At 41.7% G+C, this 19,183-nt stretch overlaps 1 long non-coding RNA gene across 1 annotated transcript; it reads right to left on the bottom strand.

Moving 5' to 3' along the window:
- Positions 1 to 4,020: 4,020 nt before the first annotated feature.
- On the bottom strand, positions 4,021 to 16,481 carry LOC146859008 (uncharacterized). Its single transcript, XR_014979724.1, has 2 exons — positions 16,422 to 16,481; positions 4,021 to 7,910 (listed from the first exon to the last, which is right to left on the bottom strand). It is a non-coding gene; the product is annotated as an uncharacterized LOC146859008 (long non-coding RNA).
- Positions 16,482 to 19,183: the final 2,702 nt, after the last annotated feature.

Genomic DNA, 19,183 nt, shown 5'->3' with positions numbered 1-19,183 from the left:
TCAAGAGTCATTTTATATTGTTTACGAACAATGGTATCGACTAACACCGAGCTGTGGGTGTTCAGTACTGCAAAGGTATGAACATGACTGTTCAAATGACAGTAAACCAAACTATGCAATATGAACCGTCCGGTTTCAATATCGGAAAAAGAGGATTATTCATTGATAAAACACAGGGTTCAATTACACCCTGATATTCCAATTAGGTCAAGACTTCACTTACGGTCGCTTTCGCGTCTCCTTTGATTGGATATTGTGGTTAGGTTTGTGGCATTGATCACAAAGTAATTTCATTTGCCGGGGACTCCATATCCCACCCCACCTGATTAAGATACAATGCCGGGGCAAGCGCCAGCTCCCACTCCGACGCGTAAGCTTGTTTAGCCGCCTTCGAGACATAATGTGAAAAACTCGGGAGAATAACATCTTCCCCTTTAGAAGAAGGTATCACAAATGAGGGAGGCCAATCAACCTCCGCCAACAAAATATCATACAAAGAGGTAAGGTTGTCCCAAAAGACCACCTTGATTGTACGTTTAATATCACCTTTAATTTGTAGGCCTATTTCATAAAGCCTATCAGGGGGTGCAACTTGTGTGTCAGCTGTTTCCACTGTAATAAACGTGTCAGTTGCTTTTGTCTCCAGACACTGGTGGAGTGCCTCCCGCACTATGGTAACCTCCACTTGCTGTCAAGGAGTGTTACCGCCCATCTCCAATCTCCAATCGAGGAGCAGGGTTCTCACTGTGTGAGGCATACTTTGCAGTCAAATCGGCAACTTTTTTCTCCTGAAATGGAGCACGATATTGAGGTGGCCACTCCGGTTTTGCTTTTATGCCAAACTGGTGCTGCGGGTACCTTCTCTGCGAACCTGATGTCCTTCCCCTCGGAACAGTTGATCTGACAATTCCTGAAAGGAACTAGGAGAACGTGGATCAGGAACCTAAAACCTTTCAGGTGTTTTAATTTTAGAACGGTCACGCAAATCATATCTACGTTCAGAAGCATCCGGTGTTCGTGAACCAGCACGAGAACTAGGCTTATGCAATTGCTGCAGCTGATTTTTAGTCCATGTCTTTTTAGGAAATGCTGGATGACCATCCTTGTCCTGAGGGGGTTTATTTTGTACCTGAGCATAAGGTCTTACTCCCAAACTATTGCAACCCAATGATGTATAAACAAGTTATCATTTCCATCTACTGCTGTAAATGTAACCCAAGAACAGAAAACTTTGAAACAGTTTGCTGCATCTGCCTCGACAACAAAGATAATAGGAGTCCCCGCATTAGGTACTGGGCTGTGACCACAGTATGGTTAGGAGCTGCAATAGCGACCGCCATAACAACAAGAAACAGGATAGATCATTAGAATGGTTACACAAAACCGGGTCAGAAAGAGAAACAAAACCTTTTAAATTTCAAGATTGAAAAATCTATAAAACCTAAATATAGGAGGCTAAGCCCTCACACCACGGACGTCTCCAGAAACCAGTGTGAGTGGGTTGTAGACAAGCACAAGCACTACTCAGGGGTACCATGAATAGGTACCAGATCAATCGTTGGTGGCGCCATGTTGCAGGGATTCTGCACAAATACAGAACTATGAACAAGAAATGGGACATTGGTGTATAGGGACTGAGTCTTCCCACCACCTAGGTGCCCATGAACCCAGGACCAACTAGCTATAGTGTCACATTTGCTCTCCTACTCACTCCCAGAGAAACAAATGATTAGACACCCTAGAACACAGCACTCCCAGATCTCTCAGGAATCGCGGTAACAAGACGCACCCTTTCGCTCACTCTCTTGTATGCATGCACAATAAGATCTGACGGAGACACAAAATTGTTTAAAATATATATTTTATCGAACTTGCCCTAACATGCAGTATACGAGCCACAACAAGCAGGAAAATGCATATTAGAAATATTGTCAGCATGGCAGTCAGTCCATCAATCATGAAGGGAGATGTCATCATAGAAAAGACAATGAGAAAGGAATATAGTGCCTAACCTCCCTCCCCTTGCTAAGAAGAATTATTATTATATAATAGAAGATCTCTGGGCTTTGTCAGCAGACCTCACACCTTAGCCTATAAATTGTGGATCTAGATCACGGGTGCTCTTCTCCCTGGAAAACTCCCTCTCCAAGTGTGTCTCACTTAATCGTACACCCCACTAAAATCCCAAATACACTGTCCATGCAACAGCTGCATCGGTATGTTTTGTCTAAGGGCTATGGACTGACCAGAACAACCAACAAGGGGCTTTGTTGTTCGACCTTGCACATAATGTTCAGTCAATATCCCAGGAACATGCAGAGAGCAAACACATCGATGAGTTCTCATGTTAAAGCAGTCTTTGAGAATAATTCAATAAATAGAGACGTGTAGTATCGTGTGCAAAGCAGCAGGCAATCTGCAGCGTGCTCGTGCTAAGTTAGTGAAAAACGACAATGTCCCATGGGCCATGGGTTCTGGGTTCATGGGTTCTCTCACAGTTATGCATATAACAACCTGTCAAGCCGGGAGCAAACATGCTCCCCATAGAAGTGCCCTGTATCTGTAAAAATAAATTATTTTCAAAACTGAAGAATTTTTGTTGTAGGAATGTTGCATCAGCTGTAATATGGATTTGAGCCATCTACATTTTCTTTGTTTTTGCTATCAGATTCCACGTTTCACGCCAATAAGGAAGGACTGGAAAGATGACACTTCAAATAAATACTAGTGCTATTTTAAATGGTGCGTTGAAAATGTTTAGTGATTTTTTTGGGGTAATGTGAAATGGGCAAAGAATTTGTTCTCGGTGTGTTTCTAGCATTATTTTAACATTTGACCATACCCTTTTCATTCTTCTGAGATACATGTAGTCTGTGATGTGCTTTTTTTTATTTTTATAGTTTTATATAGCACGAACTTGACCCAAATCGGGTATCAGAGTGCTTTGCATAGCACCAGTTGCATTACATGAGGACAAGTTCATTTTTGTTTGGCACGGGGAGATTAAGTGATTTGCCCAGAATCACAGGATGTTCAGCATCATTGCCGAGACTCCAACCCAGTTCCCCAGATTCGAGGTCGACCGCCCTAGCCGTTAAGCCAACTCCTCTCCTCTGCTTGATCTCTGTACCTTAAAGGCAGAATTTTAGTGTGCTTTTGCTTCTCTTTGATACTTGCATTTTTCTGTGGGGCACAGGATGAAAGCATTTTTTCACTAAACTTGGGTTATGCCGTAGCCCTTCTTCGGTCTGTGCTAGGTCACTGGCATGCAACAGGCATTTTATCTGAGATCAGTTTCATACTTGAGATTTCTCTAGAAGTTTGCCATTGCCTTACAGAGAATTTAAATAACCAGAGGTTAATTGTGTCATATGTATTCTTTTGCCTATGCTTGCATGCAGTAATTTGACAGCTGATCCTTTGTGCTAGAATCAGTAAAATATTTTTGAGGGTCAAGAAAGCAAGCACAAATTGTCCCTGTTCCAGGGAAAGCTATAATTTGGCTTTGGATAGTTATTGCTATCTTTCATGGCGCTGAATGAGTCACAATAGCTTTATAAATGTGGTCCATTAATGTTAAATTCAATGCTCTTTCATTTTTTGGTTCAGCAAGTCTTTTGCCCCTTTTTATTTATTTTTTATTGAGCTATTAACTTAAAGCCACGCACACACTTTTCCAAATTTAACGATCCATGGTTGCAAACGATTGTATAAAAAAGTAGCGCTACGTTTAAATACATGAGATTTTATAAAATAACAAAATCTAACGTGGTTTATCATAGCTGCCAAGATTTTAAAATTCCTATGTGTGGCATTTCTATGATTTCAGTTGGCACATGTGTGACATTTTACTTTCAAATATGTAACAATTCAAGTGACATTTTCTCACAAGTAAATCAAAGTAATTACTGGTATTTAATTGATTGTCTGTGATTTTTCTGTTACTGCCTCCAGGTATATCACTTGACAACAAACTCATGCTAAAATCAGATCAGACCTATTGGCTTTACCAGCACGTGATAGCAATTTACAATTTTTATTGTTTAAGATTTTGATCTCCAAAGAGATCCATAGATACATTAGAAATAATTCCATTTCAATACAAACAAAATTAAAAAAAAATAATGTAAATATTTTAAAACGGAATTTCATTCATTTTGTGGAAACAATAAGATTTGACAAGGATTTCCAACAGAACATATACAAAATGTAACAAAAAGAAACTTCAAGAATAAGCAGCGCACAAGGTGCATTGCTGGACAAATGTAAACTACGTGATCAGCATCTTATACAGCGTTGTTACATAACTCACATATCCTGTCCTTAAAATTCAGTTTTTGCCAAGCACCTGTAATAATCTTTAATGGTAGAATTTTCATTCTTGATTATAAAAACAGGCGACGGACCCCATGATCTAGATTCAATGTCAAATGAGGTTGTGCTCCCTTTCTAACAGAAGAAAAGACAATAATATTGTCATATCCCTATTACAGCTAGAGGCAATGTCCAGGTTCAGCACTAACACTACAAGAAAGCAGTTTAAGATGAAGTTTCAACTATGACAAGGCCATAACTTCAAATTCATCTTGGTGGATATTAAATTGTTCCATAGCATGACAAGAATTTCTGTGAAAAACACAACCTTCTATCTTTTGTATGACTATTTCTAAATGCAATAGTGTCTGTAAATTCTCTTCACTGCAAATCAATCGATACCTCAAGAATAAAATGCAGCAAATCCCGACAGAAACATGTTATTTAACCCAAACTCCAATCAAATAGCTTGGGCTTTCAACTTGCACAATTTGTGTAACATTGTGTCCTCTGTGGTGCTCATAAAAGACCAATCCTGGACATCAGTAGTTTCTATTGCATACATAAGACTTGATGGTATCTTCAAATGATATAATATCAAGTGATGAATACAATGTTTATGCCCTGAGCATTACAAAACATCCATTGCAGTGAGACGTTGCTTTTTTAATCAGATGATTGGTATGCTAATTATTGTTTAAGTTACAGGAAAGAATTTTCCCTAACGAAGGAAACATGTTTACAGATTCCAGTATTTTGTTACCAAGACGTCATTCATATTTTATTTTGCTCTGGAATCTTTAACCCTTAAACATAAGAATTTTACTTTTTTGCCATCTGTATCTTTTGGTAATGACCTTCAGCATATTGTTGAAGAGTATTGAGATCCCTACTCTTGGGGTGTCTCCTCTGATGTAGGTAGAACTAACTGTAAATCATGCATACAGGGTCAAAACAGTAATGCTGCCAATAAGCAACCCTGCTTTAATCCATTTTGCTAATAATTCTGGATAAAATTCCTTGCACCCAGTAGAACATAACACAAAGTCGAAGCATGCAATGCAATAATTAACTAAAGTAAATTTTAAGAAACACCGAAGCATTGCAGCTTTTTCCATAAAGTAGGTCTGTCTACATGGTTTAAATTAGTAGAAAATACTACAAAACCCGCATTAATAAACACACCTCTAGGTGAAACATACTTTTCAGAAATGAGTTGAGGTGTAGCAGTATTATCTAAGGTTGAATTATTTGCCTTAAAACCTGCTTGTTTATTTGGGATTATCACATCAGTCATCCAACTTTGAAGGCGATCCAAAATACATTTTGTGAAAACTTTCCCAACTGATTCCCAAAAAGGTAACTGTAATTATTTGGGAGGCTAAGGTATCCCATTTTATACAGGAACAAAAAAGTCCTGTCCAAGAAGTTAAAAATACGGACCAGAGGGTTGCTTGTCTTTTTATTACAGTAATAGGGGCGTCATCATGTCCAGTAGCTCCTGAAGATCTAGCTTTAGGAATGAGCTCCTTAATCTTTTCAGTTTCAGGTGGTCCATAGTTACATTCACATTCAAAGGAGATAATGATAAAAGCTGGGTCAGTGGATTTAGTGCATCAAACACAGAAAGGTATTTAACCCACTCCTCATCACTATTTAGATTTGGCTTTGATTAATCTCTACTGACACGAGATTCTGCAATGATCTTCTAGAATCTTCTTGCATTTTTCTAAGTCACTACCTCTCAAAATGTTATCCATTTTCGATCTGAGTCAAGCATTTCAGAGGCAGATTTTTTCTAGCTCTTCTCCTTTTACAGAAGGCTAATTATTTTTCCTCTCATTGTGGAGAAATACAGAAATTGACGTCTAACTATTCGGTTTATTTCCCTAGTGAAACTGTGTTCCCTTAAAGAACCCTTCTCAGTTGACTCATTCTTAAAGGTCGTCTGTGCCAAATACCTTCTCCCCATAAAGCACTTCATGCAAAATTCATAGTTTACAAATACATTTTGTTCAGACTCATACATGTCACTAATGGATATTTTAATCCCATCTCATAAAATGGCTCTTTTTCCTGTTTTCCAATATTTCATCCATTATTTTTATTTAAACCTCCTCAGCGTCTAAGGCATAGTTCCTGCTAATGACAAATCAAATCTGAAGGATAAGACCTTATGTCCACTAAGGGAATTATCAACGATATTCATATCAGACAATAAATCAAAGGCAGAATATGAAGTGGAGACGTTATCTATTAATTAGAAGCCCTTATTACAACAAGTGACATTCACAAGAACATCTGTTTCAAGTCTTCCATTTACAAAAAGACACTTGTTCTCTCAAGAACTCTAAAATTAACAATCCACATTTATCAGCTTTGTCGGTAGATAGAAATAATTATAAGGGAATATTTAAAGACACCTCTCTTTTAGTAGCTTCATAGGCTGTTTTGCATAATTCAAGATTTTGGCATTTAAGTTGCCTAACATAATTATATGTTGGCACTTCTGCGATTTAAATATTTTTCATATGAATAATATTAGTATTTTAGCCAGAGTGATATTCTTTGAGTCTGGGGGAATAAATACATTCACCAAAAGCAATTAACTACTTTCTGATTCAGCGGCATCATTCCTAGTTATTGTCATTGAACTAAATTTGAAGGGTGGGTAAAATAACAATAAGAGCGTGCTCCAAAAAGTAGCCATACCCCTACCAGCATGCACCTTTCCAGATTCATTGGCAGGACAACTAAACAGATGGTAATTATCAAGTTGGAGATCATGTTTCCTGAATACAGATAGTATTTGCAGTTAAACTATTTAAAAATGCCATTTATTTTTACAATGTATTGAATAACTTTCCATATTCCAGTAAAGGACTCTTATCCCAGTGTTAAATTAATTAGTGTATCATATATTTGCGAGAGTATTTTTCTCAGCGGGAAACCAGCGGGGGAAGGGCCAGCGGGAGCAGCAGCAGCAGCAGGAAGGGAGAAAAATATGGCAACAATGAAGCGCAAAACAGTGGAAGAGGCAGCAAAGAGAAGAATAGGCACAGAACAGGCACAAGGAGACAAACATGCACAAACCAGGCACAATTGCACAAACAATGCGCAGACAGGGCAGAAACTACAAAAAGGCTGGCAGGGTGGAACTGAAGAATAGCAAGGCTCCCCCACTGGACCACCAGGGATGCGGTGCAGGCAAGCGAGGAGGGCCTCGAACATCTACCTGCAAGCAGAGAGGTGTTGGGGGGTAGCGGCGCAACGACGGAGCTGCGTGAGCGGAGAACAAAGTTCCCTGACCAGGAGGTCAGAGGTCTTGCTTCCTCACTTCCTTGCCGCATTTCCCTCACGTTCTTCTCCAGGAGTCGCTCCTCGCGATCTTCTGTTTGACACTGATGGCGCGCAGCAGGTAGCAGAGAAACAAGAAACAGGACCAACAAGCAGACTCCTGTCGTCCATGACAACGTAGCTGAAGAAGGAAACAGCAAATGAGAAACAGGGGTTACGAGCACTGGACTGCCTTCATCATCAGTAATAGCAGCCACCTTTCTGGTCCCTTCACTGAGGTCTTCTCGTGGCCGGTCTTCCTGCAGCAAAACAGTGACTGAGTTCAAAAGCAGCGTCCAACAGCATCAATGCTTGATTTCACTATCAGATCCATGAGTAATTATAAAGATGTTATAAATTAATAAACATAATTGAAAATGTTTCAGTTTTGACAATATTGGACTGTACGTTGAAAGTTACTAGGCCTGTGGAAACGTAGTGGCCTAACCCACTCCTATTTTCACCTTCAGAGCCCTTTCATCTGCAGTCTCGCACACATTTTTCTATCAACATTTCTTTAATGAAATCCTCTATCTGCATATCTAACAGTCATCTCCTTCCTCTTCACCACTGTCTCATCACTCTCTCTTTCTGCATCTATGTCCTTGCATCACCCTCTGGATTGTGCTCTCTCTCTTGTTGTCTCTCACACACATTCTCAGTGAATACAAAATGGTAAGTACCAATGTTCCATACGCTCTGCTGAGAGGCTGCAGTTTGGATAAACACGCAGTCAAACAACTTTATGACCCCAGTCGCAGGCAATGTGAGAAACTTACTGAGTTCAGTGAAAGTAAACAACTTAGCTAGGCCACGACCATTTCCATGGCAACAAGGCACCGCTCCTCCACAGGGCCCCGAGCCATCATAACTGCCTGTACCAGCAGCACAGCAAGTGTGCTGGCCCGTGAGTTTATCTGACCCCACAGAGTTACCGTGCCTGGTCATGCATAGAAGAGCTGTAATTAGGAGTTAAAACCTGTTAGTCTAGCCCTTGATGCATGGCACTTGGCAGGTCTGTTTTATGCATATTAATCTCTGTAGTTCATTCAATTTCACCTTTATGGCTCTCAGAAATCCATACATTAAAGAAGGCTTGTTATACAACACATTCACTTACAGTGCGTGTGCTCAAGGGCTGGAGTGCGTGAAGGTATTTTATTAATTCTTACCTTTTCTCAATTTGCAACACAATACCATATCTGATATCAGTCAAATGCTCTAAGTTATCTAATACTTCTTACTTATACATTCTAGTAATTAATTTCGCCATGATATTCCCCATCAAATATCGCAGTTCATTTTATATACTAAAGTCCCTATTTCATATTTATCATCTTAATTACTTACATTTTTGCTCTAAGAGTGCAGATTAACATGAATATGTCAAGCAGATAAGAGACTCAGAGGGCCTGAAATTTGAACTAGAGGTACTTTTGAATATCTAATAATCTATACTATTTGTAATCATTCAGGCCACACCTCGGTCTCGGTCATCTCTCTTATATGGGTCAGGAGTGAGGCCCATATTTTTTATCTTCTATTTGCCATATCTCGTCTAACATGATAGTCTCTTTCCTACCTAAAGTTCTAACTTCTTTTTTAAATTCAGCAGTTGGAGAGGGCTTTGGTCCTTCCACTTTCTGGCTATGCGTCTTCTTGCTGCCAGGGTCCTGAAAAACACAGCCTAATCTGGTCTGGTCCCACACACCTTGTATGATGTCAGCAAGCCAGTCAGAGCTTTTTCATATTAAATATAAAGGTATAGCCAGTCCAAGACACTGCTGAACAAATCTCCAGACTATGCAAAAATGAGGACACTCCTGTATCATATGCAGGCCTGGAAGTTACCAAAAAACTGCGCGAAGTTTGTGCTGGTATTCCTGCAGCTCGGGTTCAAATTCTACTCGAGCTGCAGCTCGTGCTCGCGAATTTACCATTTGCGATCGCGAGTGGGCAAAAAACTACGTTGCACATCGCGAAGTGGAGTTTTCTGCACTCCGCGAGCTCTGCAGATTGCGGAGTACAGAAAACTCCTCAAACTCTGAGAACGGAGCGAAGTTTACCGCCCAGGCCTAATCATATGTCCCTAAGTGGCTTCCTGTTTGTCAAAATGCTGACACTTGGAGCTAATGTCTGCAAACCATGCATAAACTTTTATAGGCATATGATACAATCTAAAGAAAGTGAAGTGTAGTGAGCATTTGAGTTTTGTACGCAGATTTCAACTTAATGGACTCATTAATTTTGGCCAGGGTTAGGTTTATCTTTGTACAGCCTCATTTTGTTTGGTATTGTCTAACTAAGCAAAGAGTGCTGCATAATTCCTCATTTAGGACAAACCATCACTTGTTGAGCAAAGCACCGCGTCTCCCATGTTGTTAATGCAACCAATGCCTCATCTGTAAATATTTGAATTAGACCTCTGTAAATGGGAGCCCAAACTAATTTTGCAGATCATGAACACTTTTCACTAGATCTTTGCTTACCAGGTTTTAATTAATAGCTCGCATAGGTGAGAGTGGTGAGGCGGGGGTGGTGGGAGTCGACAGACGACAGGATAAGTAATATTGAATAAATAAATAAAACCACTTACCTTGCGCTCGCCACATCGCCGACTTGGGGATGTTGCGAGTGCAAAGTAAGTGGTTTTATTTATATATTTACTTACTAATATTACTTATCCTGTCGTCTGTCGACTTTCAACACCCCCCACTCAGACCCGACTCACTGCTCCACTGATCTTACCTGTATGAGCCACCAGGGGCGTGACAAACACCCCTGCAGACCCCGGGGTGCGGCGGACCCCCAGTCTTCAGTACGTGCAGGGGAGCCTCCTCAGTTCATCTGTAGAGAGCTATGTGTGTCTTGCTCTAAAGCAGATGCAGTATGCAGCCTCCTCTGAGCTCCTCGCACAGACCCAGGACTGAAAAGAAACAAAGTAAAAAGTTACATTGTTTCTCTTCAGTCAGAGCCAGGCCCGGAACAAGGATGGGGGTGGGGGCTCTCAGAGAGAGAATTTGCCATAGGGCACTGCTCATCTGAGAAGGGACGAGGCAGCACAGAGCTTGGAAAACGTTCGCCGCTTCAGGAACAGGATTTGCTGGGACGCATTGGAAGGTAAAAAATCAGGGGCAGAGCTATCAGTGATGCAGCCGGTGCAGTGGTGCCCAGCTGGCTTGCCTGTGAAGACTGCATTTATTTTACTTGTTGGCCGCTCAGATCAATGTTTTTCCTGGTATCTGCCCTGCACCAACCTCTCTGTTTCCACTCTCTGTAGAGAAAGAAACTGAAAGGGTAGGGGATAAAAAAAACATACCAGCCGCAGATAGGCATCAGAGATGAGCAGTGGTTTAATTTGTAGATTATTTCTGAGAGGCTGCATCGCAATGGGGCTCTGGCTGCTTGTCAGGAATTGTGATGGTATATAAGTGAATTGCGCCGCATCACTCATCCAATGACAGAGCAGTTCATAATCAGTACACTTTAGAGGAGGTGCTGAGAAGGCAGGATAAGCACTTTAGGCACATGCAATGCTTTCAGTTCATCACTCACCACCAGAGCCGTCTTTAGCTCTGGTGGTGCCCGGTGCTACAGTCTTTTATGGCACCCACCCTCCAATGACCTCCTCCTCGGATTCCCTCACTACCACCTGGCAAAAGTGCCCCTCATCTCTCCATAGCCTCTCGCTCACATACATGTCATTTGTTTTAAAGCACTGTGAAAGGCTGGTTTTACTAATCCACTTACCTAGCCTAATAAAATACAGATCTGTTATTTGCATCAGGCATATTAACCCTCTGTGCTGCTTTATGGCAAGTTAAAACTGCCACCAGACACAACTCTGATCTATTTCACTAGCAAGAACATTCATTACAAGGGCTATCCTGATATTTTTATTGCTGCCTGAAAGCTGGATGCACAAGGAGCTCTGCAGCAGGCATTTTTAAATCGTATGAAGCTGCTAAGCACAGCTCCCCTCTTGAGTACAGTGCCCCTCTCCAGGTCATCGCCTAGTGCGCCGCACCACTCGTACTGCCCTAAAGCCGGCCCTGCTCACCACTCCCAAGCTCAATTGCTATACGCATATTTTCCCCTAAAAGCTAGAAGAACTAATAAAAATGAACCAGCAGTGGAAAGTTGAAATAAATACATCTAAGGAAGACAAAGTGATTTTCCAGAGTGAACGAAGGTGAGTGCTTCTGTTCTAGAAATTTAGACACTTACTTGGCATTAAACTAAAGTTAGTTGTCTGTACATACAGTCTCTCCTGGGGTGCAAAGTCTTTTCCATTTTTTGGGGGATGCCAGAGCTCATTAACACAATGTTATAAATGTGCTTAGATTCACAGCAGTCCATTTGGGGACAGCACTTGTGCTGGAGAAAGGTTCCTTGACCCGATCTCCAACCGGTCCTAGGAAGCTTGTTTCCGGTCCAGGGAAGGCATGGCTTGGCAGTTCGGGCTGGACTGTTCCCATGAGGCACAGGGTCAGACTGATTTGCATATGGCCATGTCTGAACTGGGGTGGCAGAGTGGGCCAAAGAACGGTGATGGATCAAACCCAGATCTGCTGACTGGGTGTGAGTGTTTGATTGGTTCTGATGCTCCGTCCATCACCACCCCCTTTTGTACCGATCTCCATGGTAAACACTGCTGAGGACCAAAAACACAAAGCGCCGGCCAGCGGATATTTGAATGTAGGGGCAAAAATGCTGCAATTTGTATTTTTCAGATGGCATTACGTTGTTAAAACCTATATGCAGCGCTATATTAGAATCCATGAGTTGATGCGGCCCTTGGAGTTATTTAACACTTTACTCCGGTATGGGATTCTAACCTAATTTTATAGTCCAATCCAAACAGCTTTACTTGACTTATTAGTCATATAAGCAAGATACAACATTTTTTCCATAACACACCAAGTTAATTGTAGTACAAAGCCTGGATGGAGAAAAATTAAGCCACAATAAAATCAATTGTATTAAAATCAGTTAAAAAACATTAAAAGCCCCAGTGATAAAAGAAAATTATCAGCACTTTTAAAACCAATTTAAATGGGGTACAAATGTCAAACCGTAAAACAGGATCACGCTTATTTAGGACTAAAAGAACGTGATGTTATAGTCCAAGACCACCCCAGAAATGTTGCCAATGCTATAGCGATGGGAGTAGATGTATCGGTGCGTAGAATTCATTCAGCTTCGATACACCTTCTAGTACCCATTAGTTTACAAATAGGTGCCAGCCAGGCACGGCATGGAGCAACGAATCCTGGACAAGCAAACAATAAGTGAGCCAAAGATTCTTCACTGGGCTGGCAAACGGGGCACAAATTATCACTAGATTTTGCCTATTTAGCAGTAAAAGATCTTATTGACAGCGAACCCACCCTGAACTGGAAATATAACTTCCGGTCATGCGGTTTTGTAATTAGATCCCAGTAAGGCTCAAGGCTAGGGGTCAGTTTAATTTCCAGGAAAGTTCCAGTTAAAGAAGACGACTCGCTGCTTCTCAGTATGTTATGCATTTCCATTTCCCAATATTTTTCTTTCAGGATTTTTTTCGTGGGGAATGGGGAATTTGTTGGGTCATCCCACAATGCTATCATACCTAAGCTTGACTGGGCGTCTCTAACCTCACGCAGCCATTTTATCTGATGAAAGCTATCAGCTCCAATTATATCCTGAAAACCAGCAGCATACACTGCCACTTCTGGAGTAGTCCAAATTCTCCACCAATATAGAAGAGGGCGTAGTTTAGCTATCTCTGCAATTGATTTCCTACCCAAGTTGTATAATAATCGTCGCATTGGGGTGCTCTGGGGGAGATTGGTGATTTTTCATAAGAACCTGTTTGCTGCTATAGTAAGCTTAGCCAGGTTTTCACAACCCCATAGCTCTGACCCATAAAGTGCTGAGCTGATAACTTTCATGTTGTATATATGTGGATTACCGGACTCATTGGTTTTGAATGTGCCTTATTATATTCAGTATATAGCACAACCCGACAATTGCCGGTGCTTTAAAGTAGCCAGATCAATTTGATGGTTCCATTTCATACCACACTGGATATTGACCCCTAGGTAAGTAAATTTGTTAATTTGCTCCAGCAGTCGGTCATTCATTCAAATACCCCCCTTAAATGCTCTATGTGGATTAAAAGACATCATTTTCATTATTAACTTCCAAGCCGCGTTTGGAGCAAAACTCCTCAAAGATTGACAGGGCTCTTTGAACACCACTCGGGGTCTTGGCTATAATTAATGTGTCGTCAGCGAACATTAAAATGGGGATTTTTACTTCTGCTAGTGATGGGGCGTCAGTGGCAATAGATCACATGCAACTTACTATTGCATTAATAAACAAAGAGAATCGCGTGGGTGCCATCACGCAACCTTGGCGCACGCCCCTCTCAACTGGAAAAGATCTAGTAACGTTGCCCTGTGAACCCCAACGAATTTTGTCCGTGTTATTCTCGTGGAGCCTTTTAATAATTTGGGTGGCATTCCCATTCCTTGCAAGATCACCCATAATTTGGAACGGGGAACAAGATCAAACGCTGACCTACGATCAACAAAGGCAGCATACAGACTACCCTTGCCCAAGGTCACTGTTATAATAAGACAAACTGGAACACCTGGTCAATAGTGCTGGTGAAAGCCCGGAAACCAGCTTGCAGTGGGGATAAAATACCATATTCTTCAATCCACTCTTGGGCCTTGTTGAGCGCCAGCCTCCCCATTAACTTCTGCAAGGAATCTTTTAGGCTGATAGGCCTATAATTTCCTGGGTGGGATTTATCCCCTTTTTTACAAACTGGTATGATTTCGGCCTCTTTCCATGAATCAGAGACTGGCGCACCCTGGGCAATCGCATTAGCCAGTAGTAAAATGTACCCACACCATCTTGCCTTATCATTAAGAAATACATCCCCAGGGATGCCATCTGGGCCAGGAGCTTTCCCAATCAATAATGAATTAGGTGCTGTGCCGACACAAGTCCTGCTAAAGGCCTCATCCACGTAAAACTCATGAGTGATCTCACCCGAATTTTCCTCTCCTGAACCCAGAGCATATTGGGGTTTAAAGTGATTAACCCAATCTTCCTATGAGACGTGGTTCTGTGGCTGTTGGGGTTGCCCCCCTCGGTCCCATTTTATTATGTTCCAAAATTGTTTGGAATTGCTTGCAGCGCAAGCCTCTCTAAGGTCCTGTCATCTTTTGTCATCCACGGTTTCTTAGCCCTTGTCTGGATACGCCTGTAATTATACCTGGCTACTCGCACTGCTGCTGGGTCACCTTCTTTAATAGCTAGACCTAGTGCTGCACGTGCCTCTCTGCATTCTTTATTATACCATAGTCCGGCCTTCTGGTTTATGACCTTATTAGCCCTACCCTGTTTAATAAAATAAGTATGCAAAATTGCAAAAAGTTTATTATGAATATAGGTTAAGTGCTCGGGAGCCAATGCATTTACTGCACTAGCCTCAAGCTCAATTTTAGCAGAATCCATGTCCTCCTTAATGCTATCTAAAAGATCAGGCTTGTCCAGTATCCTCACCCATTTTAGACGTCTCATGTCGTTGGTGGGGACAATATCCATTAAAAACAGTTCACTTTCTCATTGGGCAAGTACCTACTGTCTTATTGGTTCTAAGTAAGACATGAGCTGGGGCGTCATTTACGCCCCTACCAATTGCACAGCTGAGTTGCCTTTTTGGCTATATTGTTTTTCCAAATGAATCCCAGTACTCCAAGTAATCCAGTTTTTTAACCGTTTCTCTTGATCCAACTCTTGTTTTCAATTATCCACACGCAGAGTGGTATGCCAATTTTCATGTTTCTTGTATTCAAGTTGGGTCCTCCGGACCTCTATCCCAAGAATCCGATAGACGCAAATTCGTCCAAGACAGTGTTTTTATTAATAGCCCAATGCATTTCGGGCAACTAGTGCCCTTCATCAGGGGCCACTGTAAATGACACATAAATAAATAAATAAATATCAATGTACAAACCATTGTTGTTTAAATCGTCACTCGACATTTTACAAAATAAACGCTTCCAGATGCATTACTTTCTCAAAGTGCAATGTTACAGTGCATTATACCCATGTCCCCACATTAGCCCCTCAAACCAGTAGTACTAATAATGACCCTCCACTAATTTATCAAACCAATCTACACGCTGAAACTTTCCTCACCCTCCTACTTATTCATTAAGCAATCGCCTTGCTCTTCTTGCCACTAGTCCACATTCATCTCACATTCACCGCCATTATTCCTCCCCCTCTTTAATCATCCTTTGTTTGCTCCAGTTTTCCCACTCTGCATTCAACGTGCTTTCACTTACTTCCTATTCCCAGCTCAACATGCATAACCCAATCACATCTAATATTCGTACTCCCATCCAATCTCTCTCATTACCTTTCCTTGCCAGTCCCCATTCATCATCTGCAAACAAAATAACATACATCTCGATCTTCAAACACACATCACATTCTCTCACCTTAATCAAAAAGGTCATGCCTCTATCCTTATCCACTCAACCTAGTTGCTTACATCTCCTGAAACATTCCCAAGCCTCCCGCTTTTTGCGTTGCCGTAAAGCATCTCAATAACGTCCTATTCCTCACCGTCTTCCCCTGCCTTTTTGGATCGTGTATACATCAATTAAATCTGTCATACTTATATCTTAAATATGCTCTAAGATTATCCAAAGGCCATTTTTATAAATTATACTACACACGCTGTCACCAGCAAACATTGTTCGTACCTGTCCCTCATCTTAAAAAGCAACCAGCCTCATCTCCCTTTCCGTGAAAAGGTTGTTTCCTCCCATTCTCCCACCCCTGTTTTAACTGCATCATCTCTTCCTTTTCTCCTCCTGATTGGTCCGTTGTTCAACCTATTTCCCGCTCAACTGGGCCGTCTGTACTACTATGCAAATTACTACTCAACCCACTACATGCCCCAGAATGCACTGTTTTTGTGCAAGCTTCAATTCAAACGTCCACGTTCCATTAAATGTTGCATTCATTATTATATAAAATATGCATTTGCCATCAAGTAATGAGGAAGGTTAAAAGTTTGTCACTGTGTAATCTAAACACCGGCTTGTCTGACGAACCACGATGTTTCACCGCAAGTGTAGATTCATGCTGTATTGTATCTGTTTCCTTTTTACTCCATAACTTTAAACTGCGGGTGCTATCCAAATGCAGGGCATTTTCTTCACGAATTCAACAGTGGGGGTAGGATGCACACCATCTTTAGAATTCATCCAAATTTATCCATTTTCTAATCAGAGTGTATTGATTCTAAGGACATACACTGAGGATTATGGTCACTTTCAAGCCGGACCCTAACAATCATGGGGCAGATTTATGTTTCCTGGCGCATCCCTGCAAATCAGCAAGGATGCGCCAGGAATGATGCGTCACGCAAGTTTACCCTTGCGCCACACATGATGCGCCGCATTTACAATGTGGCGCATCATGGCGCAGGAATAAACAGATGCGTGACGCATCCGATGGCATAAGGTTGGCGCAGTGCTTCAGTTGCGTCGCAAGCGCGACACAACTCCAGTACTGTTCCAACCTACCCTATCCCTAACATGGTGCGTCAAGCCTTACGCCTGCTTCAAGCAGGCGCAGGGTTTTGGCGCATCAGCGTTGGGAAAGTGACTCAGTCAAATCTTATAGATTTGACCGAGTCACTTTTCAGGGGCGTTCCTGCGACGGAACGCCCCCCCCCCCCCTCTGTCGACACGCCCACGTGAAACCTGACGCAGGTTTTACGTGGCGCAGGGCTTTACATCGTGACGCATCTCCATGGACGCGTCACGATGTAAATATGGCGCAACGTGGTGCAGGGTTTACACCGCCGCTGCGTCACAAAAGTGACGCAACGGCGGCGTAAAAGTGGCGCATCTCCAATTTAGATCTGCCCCTATGTCTCTAAGGACATGCCACAGTTTCAGGCTAATTAATATATATTCTATGCGGCTAGCTGTGCCCTTTGTTAAATGTATTAGCCCCATGTCTGTCTGATGGCGATCTACCGTTTACTGCCTGCAAACCTTTATCCGGACAAATAGAATTAACTTGGATGGCCACGGCCGTCCATTTTTTTATAGGTTCAAGCTCCAATTTTGGAATACTCCACTTAGCATCTTCCTCTTCTGAAAAATAACACTCCTCATTTACCAGGGGCTTGAACAATGAATTAAAGTCTCCCGCGACCAGGACATTAGTTTCATAGATTAAAAAGGTCATCGAGAGCCGCTAGAACTTCCGAATTCTTCCCTCTCGTTCCTCTCACATAGACGTTATAAATGTCTATGTTCCCTTGGGAGCCAAAGATCGGTCTGATCGCCTGGATGTCTTGACTCTGTGTCGAGAGCACCTGGATGTCAAAGCCTAATTCCTGCTGCACCCAAATTGTCAAACCCCCTGACGGTCGTCCCTTTGCACCTCTAGTAGCTGGGATATAATAATTTAATTTAGGTACCCTGGGCAAAAGAGAGGAATTTCTGCCCAGGTTTTCTGGAAGAGGCAGTTGTCATAACCCTTAATAAAAGCGTGCCATTCAGGGGAGGTGATCTTTGAACTCAATCCTGCGATATTCCTTGATAACAAGGCGTCAGTTAAGTGATTTGGGCAAGGTGTCAATAACCCGATAGATCTATTGGAAGGTATCCCACCCGCCTCTTCTGGGCCAATCATCAGGGATGAAGATATAAGTGGGGTCCTTGTAATTTCCCCGAAACTTATAACAGTCAGCTTGGTTCTAGAAGGGCTGATAGGGGGGCTAATTCTCAAGTGAAAAGTGAGACGTCTACACATAAAGAAGTCTGAACTCTCAGAGAGAGATATAAGGGATAGAGTGGAAGATGAAATTAGTGCTGAGAGCGCGTCCGTGAGAGAAAGAAAATTAAAGAAGAGAGAACTAAGAAGAGAAGAAGACTTTGAAAGAGGGAGAAAGTGAGAGAGAAAGTACATTGAGATCAAAAGAGAAGACATGTTTTGTGATCTGTTCAAGAATTTGAATCTCAACTAGGTCAAATCATAGTTTCATCTTTTTGAGGTTGGTACATTTGTACAGTCATGCCTTTGAGACTGTAGAAGTACAGAACAAAGAAACACTTTATTATAAGAGGTGCCTTGAGGTGAAAAGGGTTATCAGAGAGTTCCGCAGACCAAAGGAGAGTGAAATAAGTTTACAGTGTTTGAGAGTAACAGCGAAAATATAAGACTACAAATCTGAGAAACTTTAAAGCACCCTGAGATGGGACTATATAAACAGAGAGGGAAAAATAATGTTTAAAGAGCACAAATGTGTGTATGTGAGAAAGAAAACAGGATTAGAGCTATGGAAAATGTATTCATTTGCACTTAGGAAGAAAACACTCTGGCGTATGAAAGAAAACAAGATCAAAAGGTGAAAGAAAGCCCCAAAGAGAATGTATAAAAGGAGTCTGAGAAACCCAGAGCACCACATAAAGAATGAAAGAGACCCACAAGAGCAAACAAGGCC

The sequence above is a fragment of the Triturus cristatus genome, chromosome 3_2, assembly GCF_964204655.1.
Source record: "Triturus cristatus chromosome 3_2, aTriCri1.1, whole genome shotgun sequence".
NCBI classification, from domain to species: domain Eukaryota; kingdom Metazoa; phylum Chordata; class Amphibia; order Caudata; family Salamandridae; genus Triturus; species Triturus cristatus.
This window is presented reverse-complemented; position numbering and strand designations above follow the sequence as displayed.